Here is a 21236-nt window from a genome sequence, read left to right on the forward strand (position 1 = left end):
ACAATGTAATCTTTTGATACTCTCTTTTATTGAAACTCTTGATTATTTATCATCTGTGCTTAAGGCCTTTATCATTTAACTCGTTCGGTAACTGATGTTTGTCTTTATTGATATGGGGACGTACAGTAATGACATGAACTGGTGAGTAATTTCTTGATTTGGAATACCACCTAGGGATAGGGGTAGGACGATCAATTGCGCTAACTTCTATTTATAATGCGGAATTAATTACTAGGGGAGGCTAGGGATAGCAAGCCAGTAGTTAATATTAGGCCCTTTTCGCTGAGGGATCGAGTTAAGGGGAGCCTAAGAAAGTCTCATAACAATTAATTAATCAAACTAATATTCAAAAGGAGTAGGTAAGAGAGAGCGAATTAGATGAAATTGTGAACCCTCAACAACATCCATCCATCCATTGTTTTCGTTTGTCAATTGAATCACCTTTATTTTGCATGTTAATATTTTTGTTCTCAAATCCAATTTATTAATTTTTATTTTAATTCACACGAAAGAGAAAGCCTTTCGAGTCTCTTGGGAAAACTTTACTTAGTCTTACCATTTATATTACTTGTACGATTTGGTACACTTGCCAATTTGTCAACAAGTTTTTGGCGCCGTTGCCGGGGACTCAAGGTTTATTTTTCTAGTAGTGTGAATTGATTGAATTTGACTTGGTTGTAATTATTTTTTGTTTTATTTTTCTTTAATTGCGTTTTGTTTTATTTTTCTGTAAAAGTGCTTTTAGGGTGTGTTTCTTGTGTATGCAGGAAACAATACATACTAGAAGCAGGAAAAACCAACAACCTCTTTTAGAAGGTCTACCATACGAGAGGAGAAAGAGACGTTCCTCTCGTGAGAGATCTCTTTCTCTAGAAGCTACTTCACATTCTTCACTTGAGACTTGTACACCAGAGCTTGAGGAGATGGCCAACCAAACTCCTCCTAGACGCACTTTGGGGGACGCCGCCAATACAGTTGTCCCCCTGAACTTTAACAACATTGCAGTTCCAGTAGACAATACAACCAGCATGGTGTTGAGTCCGACGCTCATCCAGTTAGTCCAGAACAACCAATTCCATGGGTTGTCAAATGAAAATCCTTACAAGCATTTGACGACCTTTGGTGAAATTTGCAACACAGTAAAGATAACTGGAGTGACGGACGACAGAGTCAAACTTAGTTTGTTTCCTTTCTCTCTTGGAGAAAACGCAAAAGATTGGTTGAATTCTTTCCCGGAAGGAACATTCAGGACGTGGGAAGCAGTGGTCCAACAATTTATTACTAAATTCTTCCCACTACCAAAAATTAATCAAGGGAAGCTGGAGATCTCTTCTTTAAAACAGTGTATGGAGGAAACGCTTGGGCAAGCATGCGATAGATTCAAAGGCTTATTGAGGGCGACCCCAGTTCATGGGTTCGACAAAACTTCATACTTACTTGCATTCCTTGGAGGTTTGCGCGCTCATTCTAAAATGATGTTAGATGCCTCAGCTGGAGGCAGTATTAATAGAAAAACAAAAGATGAGGCATACAATTTGATAGAAGAAATGGCTCTAAATGAAGTGTCGCAAAGTAAGAGGGGCACGCAAAAAGGAGGACTCCTACATCTTCCTACCGAAGACGCTGCAGCCACACAGAATCACCTCCTCAGCCAGAAACTGGACAAGTTGAGAAAGATCATCTTCGAACTTCCTCGGGGACTTAGAAATATTTCTCAGGCTCAACAACTCTGTGATTTATGTGGTGGTGACCATATTAATGGTCAATGTGCTTTTACGGAAGGGATGCAGCAGGACGTGAACTACATGGCGGCCCAATTTTAGTACAAGGAGGGAAATTTCAACCAAGGTAACTCTAACCAAGGTTGGAAAAATCATCCAAGTATTGGGCAAAGCCAGAATACTTCTTCTGGACATGTAGGAAACTTCCGGCAGCAACAACCGTTACCTCTGTGGCAGCAAGTGAGTAATTTGACTGAGTCTGTCAGGACCTTGAGTAGTCGATTTGATGACTTCTACAAAAGATATGAGCAGTAGGTGAATAGCAATCAGGCCAGTTTTAAATCACTGGAGTCACAGATTGGGCAGCTGGCAACAAGAATAGAAATTACAGAGAAAAACCAGTTTAGGGCCAGCACTAAGGCTAACCCTAAGAGAGAATGCAAGATTATTACAAGCCAGGATGGTTGGGACGCAGACAGCCAGGATGGTTGGGAAGTAGACATTGAACCATTCCATGTGGTGAACAGTGAAGAGGAGAAGATGTTAATGGTTGAATTCTTTGAACCCATGAGCAGTGAAGAAGAAGAAGATGAGAATTATAAGGAAGAAGAGGTTGGTGAAGAAAAAGAGGAAATAGGAACCAGAACTAATCATAATGGAGGCGAGAGAGAGATTTTCAATCGGATGACTGTGTTACCTGGAGAAAATAAGCAGAGTCCTCCCTACATGACCATTAAACTCACTCACCCATCTCAAAAATTGGAAAAAGTCACCAAAAACACAGGCAAAACCATTCTGGGGAGTCTAGTTGAACTACCTTGGTTCAAACACCTATAAAAGCTTTTTCCTTCATAGTTGAGTGGGGTAAACTGTGTTTTGATACAATTGACACCACCAATGATGAGCAACATGAGCCATCCATGCAGAAAAATAGAAAAAATCATCGACAGGACCAAAAAATGACCTTAGGGAATCAAGTTCTTCCAACTGGGGAGTAACGTGTAACTTTTCGTACAATCATCAATCAATCTCTGGTAATAGATTACAAGGACCCTATAATCGATTATTAGGGGCTAATTGCTAATTTGTATGAAAAGTTAAACATTACTCCCCAACTAGGAGAACTTGACTCCCCAGGTTCATTTTTGTGTCATTGTGGGTGATTGTTTCCATTTTTTTGCATTGAAGCCTCATGTTGCTCATCATTAAGGGTGTCAAGTGTATCAAAACACAGTTTACCCCACTTAAATGTGGACGAAACAATCCATATAGGTGTTTCAAACGAGGTAGGTCCATGACCATTTTTGCCCAAATCATGCCCTGTAATCGATTACAAGATTACCAAGGCATGAGTTGGGCAAAAATGGTCATGGACTTGAAGTACCTTGGTTCAAACACCTATAAGAGCTTTTTCCTCCACAATTAAGTGAGGCAAATTTTGTTTTGATACACTTGACACCATCAATGATAAATAAGATATGTTTCGTCCTCAATTGAGTGGGGAAAACTGTTTTTTGATGCACTTGACACCATCAGCGATGATTGATGGGTCGATATTTTATTGATTTCACTTGGTTTATTGTGCTAGAATTAATGAGGGAATTGTGCTTAATTGTTCGATATTTTCCCGTTTCTGCTAATTGTGCTTAATTTGACCGGAAATTCTAATTTTAATTAATTTGAATTTTCTGAGCTAATTATTTGCATTTTTAATTGCAGGGAAACTTTTGGAGATATATTTTGGAGGATTGGGATGGAGACAAATTAATTCAAGACTCTCCAATTAGACATTTTAGAATTAATTGTATTGTAATTTAGTTGTTTAAAACTCTTTAGACAAACTCTTTGCATCTTGGGCCAATTTTGGAAAAATGTTGATGGACCCAAATTGTAGTGTGACACTTGTCACCCTAGGGTTTTAGGGTGGACCCCACCCTCACATTTTTCAGGCACAACACACGACCTTAGCTTTAAGGGAGAGGGCATTCCAACCGTTAGAGATATATTATTGTCGGCAGATTCAATTTGGTGGAGGGAGATTTTGAATTTTTTATGTATGGAGCCTTTCTTTGAAGTGTGGGATTTTGGTTGAATGAAAAAAGGAAAGGAGTGCCAGCCGCCACTTGTTCTTGGAGGATGAGCTTTGGATAGTTATTCTGGTTTCATGGAATGAAAATGGGTTCACTTTTCTTTTCCGTTTTGTTCAACGCTTCAGCATTTTTCTTTTTAATTTTCATTAAATGAAGAGGTGATTAAATGGAAGAGTAAATGGAATTACGACATTTTTCTTTTACACATTAAATTGCTCTTAGATGGAAGGAAAGTTGCGTCACTTTATTGCTTGAGAAGTGTTGGTTTCATTGCTTACTGTCACTCACGGGTATTTTTTTTTACACATGTAATTTCTTTTTCTTCGTGTGGATGCTGATTCACAGTTGTTGTAGTATACTCCTCATTTCCCTTTCGATTTTATACACTTTTGATTGAAGCCATTCATTGCTTTTGGTCTAATTGAAAAGGAAGTTGGATTTCAACTAGAAACACATTGTCCCCTTTCATCTCATGGAATGAAATTGGTTATGGGTCTGGTGATTGGATGTCTTTTTTTGGGTTTTATTTCACTTTGAATGATGAAAAGTAGATTAGGTGATGGGATGGGACGTTGTTGGCAGCAAATGTAGCAATGCATTTCTTTTATTCATTTGAAGAATGGGAGTAAGATGGGATGTTTGGTAGAGGTAGGGTAGCAAGGCCTTTCTTTTAATTATTTGAGAATGAAATGGTGATGAATGTTGGAAGGGGCTACGACCTTCACGTGCTGGAAGAGGAAACCAATTCCATTTTTATTTTATTTTCTTTTCTTTGAATGAAACCCGTGGAAGAGAAGCTCACGGCCAAAAAGGCTTTCTTAGGCCATTTGCACTTTTAATTTCATTTGGTTGATGCACTTGGTCACATAAATTGCTAGTAGTAAATTGTGTTTGTTTATTTCTTTTGTTTTAAATTAATTTGCATAGTATGTTGAGTTTTTTTTCATCTCTTTAATTTAGTGTTGCATTTTAATAATTTTAATTGTGTTAGATATTTTTTTTTTTTACAGTGTTGGGTTTAATATTTTCTTTTGCTTTAATGTTGTCTAGTTTGTTTAGTTGTGTTGATTTAACTGTGATGTTAGCTTAGGTTAGTTGGTTGGTCATTAGTAATATTACATTGTTTCCTTGAGATTTCTTGGACTGTCTTTATGCTTATTTTGCTCTGCCTAGCATTCTGTGAAATCTGACTATGTTCTTGCAACGGGTATACGCATAGTTTCCTAGTTGGTGATTGCATCTTCGCTTAGTTGATCAATTTGTATAGAACATGTTGGATGGAATAGATGTATTGCGTTCGCTTCGTTCACGATTATGATAGCATGATCCTTCGCTTAGTCGGTTAGCTATGCTGGATTAGAGGTTAGAGTAGTTTATTCATGAGATCTGCGCACTTTATTTGCCATGCTACTGCTCTGATTTGGCTCAATATTTAATCTTTTATATGTGTTTGAACCAAGGTAGATGAAGTCTATGACCATTTAGGAAGCTTAGAAAAACGTTGTGTTTAGGAAATTAACTGCATTCAGTACTGATGGGGTGTCGCGGCCCACACAAATTTGATTGCATATGAGAAATGCAGCATAGCTAGGAAGTGACTCCTAGGTCGTCTCTCAAGGACCAACTGCGATTCAGAAATTTAGGTCAAACACACACAATGGGGGGATTTGAAGGTGTTTTTGTGAATGGAATTAGACTAAATTAAAACACGCAAATTAAACCTAACTAACAGTATTGAAACGGTTGAATACGAAAGCTAACATTACGATTAAATTATCACAACTAAAAATAGAAAACATTAAAGTAAAAGAAAATGTTAAACCTAACATTGTAACAAACAAATATCTAAGCACAGTTAAAACTATTAAAATGCAACACTAAATTAGGAAGATGAAAAACAACTCAAAACACAAAGCAAAATATTTAAAAGCACAAGAAATAAGACAACACAATTTCTTTTTACCCCTAGCCGTGACCTCCCTTTGCCTTTAAAAGTTGGGAAAATACATTCCTTTCCTTTCCCACAATTCAACGTCAGCACACACCTCCCAAGAGCAAAAGTCGCGTTACTAATTGCTAAAACTCAAGTGATGAAATTCATTTCTTCCAAGGTGTGAATGTCTGTGTGCACCTATTCTTCAAAACCTAACCAAGCCAAGAACCAATGCATCCAGATATATGTTCAGCTGGCAACAGAATCAGCCCCACCAAATGAAATAAAATAGAAAAGAAAATGTGTACTTCCATCCATCATCACGTATCAGATTCTACTACAACCTATTCTACTTATTGTTCCAACGTGCTCTTCCATCCTATTGACAAGACCACTACAACTTATGCAAATTCTAAATTGAAAACCTAACTAAAAGATTAAGACTTGCTGCACGGCTAGTCACACATTCCTCCCACACAATTGAAAATCCGAAAAATAAAAGCTTGTTTTCTTTTTCTTCCAACCGTGACACCACTTTCTCTAAGCAATGAATGAAAATTTCTTCTAACCAAATAAACCACCGTACACTCTCACCTACTCCTATCTAATAACTTCTTCATTCTTCAAGGTAATTAAAAAAATGAATCTCTACACACACCTACTACAGCCAAGCGTCCCATCACTCCACCTAATTCACTCTTTAATTTCATGAAAGCAAAGAAACCACTGCACCATTTTTCCATTTCAAAATGAAAAAGAAACTTTATGCCTTCCTTTCTCCACACCGTGACAGCAGCTCTCTCCTATTCCCTTTTTCTTTTATTCCAACTTAGAAGCAAACCCTTAACCCTTTGTAGCTCCTATTGCAGGATGATGTGATGAAAGTTGTTGGATCAAAACAAGCAAAGATAGTACCCCGTGAAAGTGTATACTAACAAGCTAAGAAACATTCCAGCAAAGACAATTGAAAGCAAAGTTGTGTCTCTTCATTCAACCCATGAGCACATTGTAATATCTCCCAAAATATTCAAAGAAAAAACAAAGTAAAAATAATGTTCCAGAGCACCAGAACCCGAGAAGAAGTCTGAAAGATAATAAGTGACGGCTGGCTAAGAGCCCTAGGCCGTGAGTGTCATAAAAAAAATGGGTGGGGTCCACCCTAAAGAAACCCTAGTGGCATGTGTCCTACCCTACAATTGGGCCCATCATGCGTAGCCGTGTTTAAGTCGAAGGCGATAGAGATTCCCGTGTTTACTGAGCTATATCTCTATCTATTAGTTAGCNGGCTTAAAGAGTTTAGACTCACGATACCGATAAAGCAAGCCGATCATAGACGGAGGTTGAAGCTTGAATTGAAGTGTCCGCCCTAAGGTGAATCAGATGTTCGAACGAGACTGTTCAGGAACATGGATTGTGGGCCCAATATTACAAAGCTTGATTTAAAACGCCTAATCTACTAAATTGAAATTTGACTAATTCTAAAGTGTCTTTGTGGAGAGTCTTGAATAAATTGATGTCTTCCATAATGTCCAAAATTGTATCTCCAAAATTTTCCTGCAATAAATAATGCAATTAATTAGCTCAGAAAATTTAAATTAATTAAAATTAGAATTTTCGGTCAAATTAAGAACAATTAGCAAAAGTGGAAAAATATCGGACATTTAAACACACTTCCCTGATTTATTTTAGCACAATAAACCAAATGAAGTTGAGAAAATATTGACTCATCAAGTACAATGGTCTAAAAATTAAGACTTAATAGTCATTCGAAATATCTTTTAGTCTAGATTCCAACAAACCAAGAATAAACTCATTTGAAGTTCGGTGGAGAAAATTAAAAGCAAAACAACCAGCTAAGGTCAGAGGTGGTAGGAATACATAAAATGTTAACTTTAAGGAATTAACCGTAATTACTCAGATGTCCAAAAATTACAAATTAGTAATCATTGGAAATATTTTTCTGTTTATTTTCTAACAAACATGAATCAACTCATTTGGAGTTCGGTGGAAAAAGTTAAAAGCAAAACAATCAGCAAAGTTCAGAGGTGGTAGGAATATATAAAATGTTAACTTTAAGGAATTAACTGTACCTACTCAGATGTCCAAAAATTACAAATTAATAGTCATTGGAAAGATCTTTGAGTTTAAATTTGAACAAAACAAGAATCAACTCATTTGGAGTTCAGTGGAGAAAGTTAAGAGCAAAACAACCAGTAAAGGTCAAAGTTGATAGGAATATATAAAACTTTAAATTTAAGGACTTAACTATACCTACTCAGACTTCCCACAATTATCAATTAGTTGTCATTGAAAATATTTTTGAGTCTATTTTCTAATAAAAGAATAATCGTATCATTTGGAAGACTGTGGGAAAAGTTATGATTAAAATAGTCAGCAAAGGTCAAAGTTGACAGCATGTTATTTTATATGTAGATTTTTGAGTCTATTATTTATTGAAAATGTCTTTTAAAATTTGTGCATTGTAACAACATTAGATGACATATTTTTAATTAATAAAATGAAAAAAAAATTATGTGACACTCCGAGAAGGGGTGTTACAATAATGGTCATGCACCTCACTTGAGTTGGAGAAAACCACCTAAATGGATATTTTTTTTTTTGAAAAAATCAATGGTCTAACGTCATCATTGGTGTAGGGAACACACCCAATAGCATTGGACTCACTCACTCATCTAAAAAATGGAAAAAATGATAAAAAGCAGAATAAAATCCTTCATGAGGAGTGTTGTTCATCCAGTTGGGGAGTATAGTTGACGTTTTTGTACAAACCACCAATATGTCTCTGGTAATCGATTACAAGAATCTTGTAATCGATTACCAGAGGCATATTGGTGGTTTATACAAAAAGTTGAACGTTGCTCCATAGTTGGGAGAATTGAGCTCCCTAGGGTTGCATGGACTATGTTTTTAATGATTTTTTCAGTTCTCTGTCTTGGATGAGTGAGTGAAAACCATTGACCTCAATTATAATTAAGACGATGAATCAAATAAACTTTTTTTCATAAAGGTTTTCAAAATAAGTTATGGTTGAAATTGAATTAACACATTACGTTATAATCCATTCATTCATAGTCGAAGAAAATAACATAATAGATAAGAAATCAAAAAATATAATCCATTCGTTGATAAGAAAACATTAAAATATTGAAAAAGCATTACAATAATAAAAAAGTATTTTAATTCAAAAACTAAGAAAGACTATACTATCAAATCTAAGAAGGTCTTTGTTGATCTAAGCAACTTCGTATATAATGCACAAACGTGCGAAGATCTCGGATGTCATTGATAACTTAAGTAAGCATTGTAGAAGAACTTTCTTACGGAGGGGGAGACGATCGATGAACATCACGCATTCCATGGGCATCCTCTCTTTTGTGAACCCAATTTCCATCATCATTTTTGACAAAACCAAAATGATTGTACAACTTCAGCTTCAATCCTAAATGAGTGCTTAATTTGGGGTAAAAGGATCAACTTGTCACCAATGCCAACAAAATCTCCTAAAACAACATATAAAACAAAAATATTCATCACCAATAGCATTTACAAAGCAACATAAAACATAGTTAAACGATAAGCACCACAATATTGCAATTCTACAACAACCCAATTTTCAACATAAAAAAGAGTCAAACAATAACCCAATCATCAACAACAACAATAACACAAAGAGAAAACATAACCCATAACTTTATGGTTCTAGACACCTCAACACTAACGACGACCCCTTCTTTCACCCAAAAACACTAACACGTTCAGAAAAGGAAAGAATCACCTTTAGTCCTTGGTCAAGAGTGCGAGAGAGGGGAAATGCAAATATGCTGGTCAAGAAATGGTGGAGGTGACGATGGAGGTAACCGTCACCGTCACAAGGGGTGAGAAGTGAAGGAAAAATGGCAAGAGGGAGAGTGAACAAAAATCAAAAGTTGTCAATAAGAAAAGAAGAAAGGGTGAGACAAAGAAGAGAGAAAATCGATGGAGGTTGTCACTGGTGAGAAAGAAGGACAAAGGGAGAGAGAGAAAAATAAAAGATGGTGAGAGAAAGCAAAGAGAAATGTATGCAGAGAAAACGAAAAGTCTGAAAATTAATTTGGGAGAAAACCACAAGAAGTTCTTTCCTTCCCAAATTGCCCCCCACGTTAATATTTCAGTTTTTTAAAATTTATTTGAAGTGCACCAATCAAACGTTGATGTTGAGATTGTTGACAACACAAACTCTATATCAAAATGGTTTTTGATTATGACAACACATTGCTTAATAACAGTACATATGTTCCAGTGCTACATATTCAGTTGATATGCTATACTGTTTTTAACAATACCTTTATTGAACATGTTTTGTTATTTTGCATGGATGTTCCTATGATTGACTATGTGTTATATGTTTTGAACATGCTTGTATTGAAATGTGTGTCAAAATGATTTTGATTACTTTTACCAATTTCTGAAGAAAAGCTCACAAGTACTTTTATGAACTTATGTTTGTTGTGACAAAGGTCCAGTTCAGTCGACTACACTGGTAATGGAGTTGACTAAGCTAAAATCTTTGTAGAAATTTTGTACACATGCACTTGATGACCTTTTGAGATGAAAAGAATTTCAAAGTGTTTCTTCATGAGTTAGTCGACAGTGTAAATCACTTATTCGACTGTATTACTATTGTATTTGGAATTCTGTTTTCAAAAGTTAGTTAGGATTAACTAACTGGTTCAACTGTCATAAATGTGCATTGATTTTGTTGACTAAGAAGCCTATGTGTTGACTGTCTGTAATAACCGATTTAATACAGTCGACGGTATTAGTAAACTATTCAACTAAGATTACAGGTAAACTATAAGTAGAAACAGAACACGAATTGTTCTAAGACTTTTGTAATCTAAAATTTTCATTATCCTATTTCAAAGAAAGCTCTCAGTTTCAGAAGCTCCAAGAATTCTCCAAGTTGACGGTGGTGATCTTTCTTGAGAGAGATTCAGATTGAGGAGTCATTTGCGCTTATTGTTTGATCAAACTCTGCACAAAGAAGGTGCTTCTGGTTTGATCTTAAAGGCTTGACATCTTGTGAAGACTGCTGCATTTGACTGAAGGCTTGGCAACCTGTGAAGTGTGTTCTGATAGGCTTGGCAACCTGTGAAGCATGCTATGATAGGCTTGGCATCCTATGAAGAGTGCTGGTGACACGTTGAGGATTGTTCAACGTGGGTGTAGGTTGCAGGAGAGGGGATTCTTGCTGCAATTTTGGTTTTTGTGTGCAGCTATATTTGGTTTTGGGTTAGAGAGGAGATTTATATTTTTACGTGGTGCTTCTATAAATTCCTTGCTGTAAAAACCGCAACCATTATAGTGCATTTGCTTCCAAGGTTGGAAGGACACTGGATGTAGGCATTGTTGGCCGAACCAGTATAAAAATCAGTGTTTGGCTTTCTCTATCCCTGCACTCTTTAAATTCTGTCGACTATAACTGTTTAACAGTCAACTACGTTTTTCCGCTGCATTACATTTTCATACCAGGATTGTGAAAATATTTTAAATTTGAACTAACACCAATTCACCCCCCCTCTTGGTGTAAAACGAAGCCAACCTGTTTCCTAACAATTGGTATCAGATGGTATCAGAGTTGGTTTTCATAAGATATTTGAAAATTCAGTCGACTCTGTTTTTATTCAATTCGACTATAAAACCTGGGGATGGCTTCAAATTTTCAAACTTTTGGTGAAGGTGCATCAACAAACACACCACCTCTGTTTGCTGGAGAATTCGCATGCAAATCTTCCTTGAATCGCAAGATAGAGGAATCTTGGATGCAACTCTAAATGGTGCATTTGTACCTACAAAAATTGTTGATAGTAAAACTGTTTTGAAACCTTTTACTGAGTGGACTGTAGATGTGAATAAGAAAGCTCAGTATGATGTTAAAGCTAGGAATATTATTGCCTCAGCGCTGACTATTGATGAATTTTTCAGGATATCCCAGTGCAAGTCTGCTAAGGAGATGTGGGATGTTCTAGAGGTAACACATGAAGGTACAAATGAAGTCAAGAGAGCGAAGAAGAATTCATTGATTCAAGAATATGAGTTGTTCAGAATGAAAGCGGCTGAGAACATCTATGATGTCGAGAAACAGTTCACTCATATTGTAAACCACCTGATGGCTCTTGGCAAAGCCTTTGATAAAGAAGAGATCAACATCAAGATTTTGAAAAGTCTGAACAGGAATTGGCAACCAAAAGTCACTGCAATCTCTGAATCCATAGATCTTACAACTATGAATATGGCTACCTTGTTTGGCAAGCTACGTTAACATGAGTTAGAACTTTGTAGACTGAAGGGTGAAGAGGAGAGTGAAGAAAAGAAGTCCATTGCTCTGAAAGCTTCAAGCAAGAACATCATAGAAACAGAGATGGACGACAAAGAATTGATGACCTTGATGGTAAGAAAATTTAGCCGACTTATGCAAAATGATTGTCAATGTCTAACCATGTAGGTCAAAGCTAGAAGAAAAGCTTCAGCACAAACACTGTTCAGTGCTATGAATGTGGAAAAGAAGGCCACATCAAGCCTGAATGTCCTGACTTACAGCCGAAGCAGAAAGGGAAGAAAAGATTTCCTCAAAGCAGAAACATGAAGAAGAAAGGAGCCTACATTGCTTGGGAAAATTCTGAATCTGAAAGCTCAAGTGATGAAGATTCTGATCAAGATGAGGAATCAAACGTATGCTATATGACAAGTGTGTCATGGGACGATTATGAGAGTGATGCAGACATATCAAATGAGCCTGTAGAAATCAAATATGATTTGCTGCAAGATGCTTTCAAAGAATTACATGCTGAAGCAATGCGACTACAGTACAAGGTAAATCGACTAAGCTCCGAGAGAAGAGATTTTGAAAATCGAATTAATAACCTTATTACTGAGAATGAAAGATTAGAAAAGGAATTGGAAACAACCTTATCTTCTGCTAAGAATGTTGAAATTAAAACTGTTACTGTGGAAAAAGATTGTGAAAATTGTCCTATACATGTTGAAAAGATTAATTATTTGACTAGCAAGCTAGCTAAGTTTGCTCAAGCTAGTGACAATCTAGATGTTGTATTAAATTCCTCTAGCAGAAATAATAACAGTCAGGGAATTGGATTTAAAGGTTACTCTAACTGAACCAATGCTAGAAAGCTTAATGATTTAAGAAAACCTGCTAGAAATGCATGTTTTTACTGTAGATGTGTTGGTCACACTATTAGAAATTGATACTATAGACATGTTGCTGTTCCGCAAGGATTATGTGTGTGGATACCAAAGGAACATGTGACAAGAACTGACAATCAAGGACATAAAATTAAATGGCTACCAACAACTAAAATGTAACTGTTTTGCAGGTTATGCAGCTGATACAGAACTGTCTCAAGCATGAATCAATTATGGACAATTTCAAAAACCTTGAGGGTCTACAACTGGTAAATCTGTATCTGACTGTTGCATCATGCATATATTGAATGATTGTTTTTGTATGATTATTTGCATTGTGTGCTTAATTGGTTGATTGATTGAATTTTCTTGAAAAGAATTTTTAACGAGTCATAGTCGACTCTAATTTTAATTCAATCGATTTATTTGAAATGATCTATCCTTTCATTAAGCTTTTCTTCGTGCTATTTTTCATATTCTCTGTATATTGGTACTTTATTCTTGACACTGACACACACACATATCTTACGTATGTATTTCCAATGACCCTTGATTGGACTTTGAACATGGAAAAATTATTCTACTTACTCAAATAAAGGAAATACACCTCTAGCAGTGAAGCTGGTGTTAGGGAACTACTGTGGTGCAAAGGCCTCCAAAATGAAAATCCTTGAGGAATATCCAAAAGAATTGGCCTCACCAAGGTACTTAGACTTAAGACTTCTCGAAAAAGAGAACTTCAAGTTTCCAGAATGGCTTGAAAGGCAAAGTATGACAATGCTAGTTCAAATGGAAGGAAGATAGTTTCCAGATCTTGTTAGAAACTTCTATCATCACTTAAAAGTTATTGAAGGAAACATATGTTCAACTGTCAAAGATGTTGATATTATCATCAATAATGATGTTTGGCGGCAAACAACTGGTCTAAAATATGAAGGTATTCTTTCACATAAACCTGATACTCAAATAAACCACTGGCTAAACAAGAAGGATATCTTTAGAGGATGGCTTAGAAATCCATTAAGCCAAACAAGGGAAAATATGTTTCTTCATAGAGACTTAAGAGTTGAAGAAATGATGTTGGCACAAATCCTTTCACAAGTAATCCAACATGGAAGATTGTTGCTAGACGAGATGACGGATAAAGATATATACCTTTTAAATGCAATAAAAAACAACAAACCCACAAACTGGGTAGAAGTACTGAAAGATTCTATGATAAATGTTGCAAAATACTTTGTTCGCTATCTACCTTATGGTATTCTTATCAGTAACATACTGCTACTACATAATGTTGACATCTCAGGGGAGAGAGCATGTTCCTGCTCAAATACAAATATTATTAACTTCAATAATCTCATGTCAATTGGACTTATCTGGATTGGGGTGGCTGTATGAAGACAATAATAATCAGTCAAACTTCTTAGAAAACATCTCTGCAGATGCTACACTTGAACTTGACTACATGTCTAGCAGTCATCCTGAAAATTGCTTTGTTGATCTATTCCAACTAATTTGGGAAAAACTCAATTAGCTGGAATCAAAGAATGACTCCATTCTGCAACACCTGAAGGATAAAAATTAAAACATGTCTCAAGAGTTCAGTTGATAAAGGAGAGGAATGAAAAATACATATATCGTTTTTATCTCTCTTTTATTGTTTTCAGTTTATAATAGTTTGTTTTATTTTGTCTTTCCTTGATTGCTACCACCTATTGTAATATCTCTTATTCAAAGAAATGAAAATTTGCAGTTTGAATTAATCTAATTGTTTGCTAATCTATTTGAATAACTGCTTTACTGGTTGATTAATTCGACTGTGTTATGAATGAAGTCAACTGTGCTATAACTGTCATGCATTCTTTTACATTGACTTCAGATATGATGAAATATTATTCTTGCATAACCACCATACTTGATCTGGAAAAGGTTGTTGAAAGGTTTTGCAGGAAGGACATTGCTTTGGACATATACAATTGGAATTCAAAATTTGGGAAAACAATGCATTCGACTGATGATTTAGTGCATTTGACTACGTCTAAACTGGGTTAAAAAATTCCAAGACTAGAATTTGTTTCCATCCTTACTGACTGCTTAAATCATTTATAATCTGATATTATCTCTCTTCTTTACCTGATTTCATATCTTAATTGGGATAATATTGTGAGATTTTTTATATTTGTGTCATTGCATATATGTATGTGCTTCAATTGTGTACCAATGATACAAATCTCTGCTTAAACATGAGATAAATTTGTGATATTCTGCATTGTGCATCAAACTGTTTTTGAAACTCATGCATAATGACAGGGGGAGTATCACTTCTTTACACAATGTTTCATCACACACACCTACATTTCAGGGGGAGTTTACATATGTTTTTGCGATGATATTGTGATTGAGAGAGCATCATTACTATTTTGAAACTGCATATTTGTTTGATGCTTCTCTGATTTAAAATATGCATAAATGTCAAGCATTCCTTTTTTGTTAATGCACAAAGGGGAAGTGTTTTAATGAATGTATGTTTGCAAGTCTATATAGGTAGATTTGCTATATCATGTATCTTTGCAAGTCTATATGGGGAGATTTGCTATATCATAATTTATCTGCTTGATGATATTTGTGTTGTATTTGTAGAGTAAATGAATGATCTGAACTGATTTTGAAATATGTTATTACTCTATTATTTGTGGAACTGTGCAAACATGGTTGAGTTATTAATCATGGTAGTGCATCATCAAAAAAGGGGGAGATTGTTGAGATTGTTGACAACACCAACTCTATATCAAACTGGTTTTTGATGATGACAACACACTGCTTAATAACAGTACATATGTTCCAGTGCTACATGTTCAGTTGATGTGCTATACTGGTTTTGTTATTTTGCATGGATGTTCCTATGATTGACTATGTGTTATATGTTTGGAACATGCTTGTATTGAAATGTGTGTTAAAATGATTTTGATTACTTTTACACATTTTTGAAGAAAAGCTCACAAGTACTTTTATGAACTTATATTTGTTGTGACAAAGGTCCAGTTTAGTCGACTACACTGGTAATAGAGTCAACTAAGCTAAAATCTTTGTACAGATTTTGTGCACATGTACTTGATGAGATTTTGAGATGAAAAGAATATCAAAGTGTTTCTTCATGACTCAATCGACACTGTAAATCACTTATTCGATTGTATTACTGTTGTATTTGGAATTCTGTTTTGCCTACTTGCTCCAACGGCTATATTTTCAAAAGTTTGTTAGGATTAACAAACTAGGTCAACTGTCATAAATGTGCATTGATTTTATTGACCGAGGAACCTATGTGTTGACTGTTTGTTATAACTGATTAATACAGTCGACTGTATTAGGAGGCTATTCGACTTAGACTGACAGGAAAACTATAAATAGAAACAGAACACAAATTGTTCTAAGACTTTTGTGATCTAACATTTTCATTATCCTGTTTCAGAGAAAGCTCGCAGTTTCAAAAGTTCCAAGAATTCTCCAAGAAGGCGGTGATGATCTTTATTGAGAGAGATTCAGATTGAGGAGTCATTTGCGCTTATTGTTTAATCAAACTCTGCACAAAGAAGGTGCTTCTGGTTTGATCTTGAAGGCTTGGCATCCTGTGAAGGTTGCTGCATTTGACTAAAAGGCTTGGCAACCTGTGAAGTGTGTTGTGATAGGCTTGGCAACCTGTGAAGCGTGTTGTGATAGGCTTGGCATCCTATGAGGAGTGTTGGTGACACATTGGTGATAGTTCAACGTGGGTGCAGATTGCAGGAGAGGGGATTCTTGATGCAATTCTGGTTTTTGTGTGCAGCTATATTTGGTTTTGTGTTAGAGAGGAGATTTATATTTTTGCGTGGTGCTTCTATAAATTCCTTGCTGTAAAAACCGCAACCATTATAGTGCATTTGCTTCCAAGGTTGGAAGGACAATGGATGTAGGCATTGTTGGCTGAACCAATATAAAAATTAGTGTTTAATTTTCTCTATCCCTGCACTCTTTAAATTCAGTCAACTACACCTGTTTAGCAGTCAACTACGTTTTTCCGCTGCATTACATTTTTCAATAACTTGCATTTCAAGGAAAGATCAAAAGTTTTGAATTTTCATACCAAGATTGCGAAAAGATTTTAAATTTGAACTAACACCAATTCACCCCCCCTCTTGGTATAAAATGAATCCTACCTGTTTCCTAACAGTTGACAACTGTCATTGTCAAAATTTGTTAAAATTTGGTTGTTAAAGAAACGTTTTCCTTTATGTATATACTTCATTGATGCCAGTATCGACAAATATTTTTGTCAGTAACATAATGGTCCGAACACAAGACTTAAAGAAAAAACTTTCTTACAATTTTAAGGTGTTAAGAGAAGGAAATATAAATTAATAAAATATTCTCAAAATTCTTGTGAACAGTAACGACTATATTTTAAAAAGTTAGTTAAGCATTGAATGAGAGTCAATTGTATTGAATGTGGAATTAATTTGTTTGACTTGACAACTACTGCTTTGACTTAACTGTTATAACTGTTAGAGGATAGTCGACTCTATTAGTAGCTTAGTCGACTACATGAGCGTCTCATTTATAGAAATATATAAATAGACAAGGCTTGAGTTATTTAGAGAACTTTTGGAAGAGCTGACATTTTCATATTCTGTTTCAGATTGATTCTCTATAATTTAGTGCTCCAAGAACTAATCAAGAAGGTTGTGGTGATCATTCTTTGAAGAGGTTCTGAAGGAGAATTCTACCGTGCTTACTGCTTGATCATTTTTTGTAGAATTGCGGTGTTCTTTGGTTGATCAAGGCTCGTGTTACAATCTGCTGGAGATTGTTGTATCTATTGTGATTACAGGGGGTAGACTAGTGGAGTCTAGACACTTTGAGGATTGTTCAAAGTGGGTTGAAGATTGAAAAAGAGGGGATATCTTGCTGTAGATCTTTGTTGTTTATATTGCATATATTTTGGTTAAAGTGTTAGAGAGGTGTTTTATATTTTTGACATGGAGGTCTCTATAAAAGCCTTGTTGTAAAAACCTTAACCATTATAGTGCATTTGCTTCCTGGGATTGGAAGGACACTGGATGTAGGCATTGAGGCCAAACCAGTATAAAAACCTGGGTTTCAATTCTCTATCCTTACTCTTTTACATTCAGTCGACTTTATACTTTACGTGATGAAGGTTGAAAAACAGTTATTTTCATATGTCAATTTAGACCAACTTACACTCTTTACTACTTGGAATGAGCTTAGAATCAAGCAAAACTCAATAAATGAGTCTGTAGAGAGTCAAAAGCTGTTTTTAGCGATATTATGCTTGTTTTACATTGTTTTGTAGCATTTATGAGAAAATGAAGAATGGAGTTGAAGATAAAGGTCGTAGACTCAAGAAAAGAGAAGAAAATTGAAGATTTGAAGAGTCGACGCACTACCCAGCGGCAACATACACCGCCGGGCGGTCCAGGGCGAGGAGTAGGCACCTGGCGTTGGCGCTGGGCGGTTTTAAGGGAAACCGCCGGGCGGTAGACCCCTACCACCGTGTGGTAGTGCGATTTGTGGGAAACCGTCGGGCGCCACACTTATACCGTCGGGCGGTTGTCTACTGGGCTTGGGCCTGTTTTTTGTTGCGCTCCTCACCTATATATAGCCCTATTGCGAGTTTAGAGGTATTCTTTTGACAGAAGGGGGCGACCAGACCTAATTTCTCTCTCTAGAGAGGATCTCTTGGATGCTTAGGCTCCTTTTCATCTTTTCTAGGGTTTGTTTTTCCATTCTTCATCCATTTTTCATCTAGATTCACCATGAAAATAGTGAACTAAACCCTATTGTTGTTGGGGCAAACAATGTAATATTTTGATACTCTATTTTGATAGTGAACTAAACCCTATTTATATGGTTTCCATATGTTTTGATTTTTAATTGTTCGGTTCTCATCTGTGCTTAATGCTTTTATAGTTTAACTCATTCGATAACTGATGTTTGTCTTTATTGATACGGGGACGTACAGTAATGTCATGAACTGGTGAGTAATTTATTGATTATGCAATACCCCTTAGGTATAGGGGTAGGACGATCAATTGCTTTTAACTTCTGTTCTATAATGCTGTATTAATTGCTAGGGGAGGCTAGGGATAGCAAGCCAGTAATTAGTATTAGGCTCTTTTCGCCGAGGGATCGGGTTAAGGGTAGGCTAAGAAAGTTGCATGACAATTAATTAATCAAGCTAATAATTCAAGAGGAGTAAATACGAGAGAGCGGATTAGATGAATTTGTAAACCCCCAACAACTCCATTCATCCATTGTTGTCTTCTTGTCAATTGAATCAATCTCTTTTGCATGTTCATATTTTATTCTCACACCAAATTAATTAATTTTTATTTTCAAGTCTTACGATTTTAATTAACGCGAACGATAAGGCCTTTCGAGTCTCTTGGGAAAACGATACTTGGACTTACCATTTATTATTACTTGATACGATTTGGTACGCTTGCCAATCTGTTAGCATTACGCAGTCTACTTTGATATTCCGCTGCACTTAAATTTCTTTTACTTGCGATTCAAGAAATTGTGTAAAGGTTTATACTTTGTAAAAAAGATTTTAAAAAGACTCTGATTTTGAAACCAAACCAATTCACCCCTCTTCTTAACTTTGTGTACAAACATGGTTGTTTATTAACCATGGTTGTGCATCATCAAAAAAGGAGCAAATTATTGAGATTGTTGATAACGGAAGCACTGGTTTAGCTAACCTTAATCTCACAGTGCTTTATTCACTCTGGTTTTTGGTGATGACAACACATTATTAATAACACACGTTTTGTTATGTGTTACATGTTCTGTTGCTTATTGTTTGATATCTTTTTGAACATGTTTTGTGTTGATTTTGATATGTGAATGCACATTATCTGAGCTTATATCTGTTACATCATTTATGGTTGCATTGCATATGTTTTTAATGAAGAAAACCACATGCACTTTTATGAACTTATATTGTGTGGCATGATTGCAAGTTTTAAGTCGACTTTATTATGAAGTAAGTCGATTAAGACTCGTGACCATGCACAGACTTTTAAAAGAAGTGTTGTGCGTGATTTTGCATTTAAAGTCGACTGCATGCGCAGTTGACCCGACTTACTTAGTTGTTTTGTTTGAAATTTTGTTATGTTGTGAACAATAACGACTATATCTCAAAAGTTAGTTATTGTATTGATGATAGTCAACTGTATTTAATGCAAAATCAATTTGTTAGTTGTTGACTGCTACTATTTGACTTAACTGTTATAACTGTCGGAGGACAATCCACTCTATTAGTAGCTTACTCGACTTCAGGAGAGTCTAATTTTTAGAAAACTATAAATAGACAGGCCTCAGTTGATCACAAAGACTTTGGATAATCTAACACTTTCGTTTGTGATTTACAGATCATGATCTCTTAGAATTTGCTCCAAGAACTCATCAAGAAGACCGTGGTGGTCTATCTTTGGAGAGGTTCTTTGAAGGAGAAAGATTTTTGTGCTTAATGGTTGATCATACTCTTTACATTGCGGTGCTTGCTTGTTGATCAAGATTTCTCTCAATCTTTGTAAAGATTGTTGTTGTTGATCCTGTTGTGATTACAGTGGGTTGACTCGTGGAGTCTGGACACTTTGAAGATTGTTCAAACTGGGTTGAAGATTGTAGAAGAGTGGATATCTTGTTGCAGATCTTTTTTGTTTGTATGGCCTATAAAATCCTTGTTGTAAAAACCTTGACCATTATAGTGAATTTGTTTTCGAATTGTGGAAGGACACTGGATGTAGGCATTGAGGCTGAACCAGTATAAAAACCCGCGTTTGGAATTTCTATACTTACTTTTTTACATTCAGTCGACTTTACTGTTTTTGTAGTCTACTTAGTATTTTCCGCTTACTAAAATTTTCATTCCTTGTGATTCAAGAAACTTTGAAAAGGATAATACTTTGCGAAAAAGATTTTAAAAAGACTCTCATTTTGAAACCTCACCAATTCACCCCCTCTCTTCTAATTGTTGAAATGAAGCCTACCTGTTTTCCAATACGTTTTATATATGAATATGTGTATATGATGCAACCTAAGGGATTTATCGATCGCGAAAGTTCAAATTTTGTAATAAGGGTATCCTTTGGGCTTAAATGTTTTGAGATTGTTGACAACAAAAACTCTATATCAAACTGGTTTTTGATGATGACAACTCAGTGCTTAATAATAATACATATGTTCTAGTATTACATGTTCTTATTCTGTAAAGTTTGTCATATCTGT

The sequence above is a fragment of the Vigna radiata genome, chromosome 6 (genome assembly GCF_000741045.1).
Source record: "Vigna radiata var. radiata cultivar VC1973A chromosome 6, Vradiata_ver6, whole genome shotgun sequence".
NCBI lineage: Eukaryota > Viridiplantae > Streptophyta > Magnoliopsida > Fabales > Fabaceae > Vigna > Vigna radiata.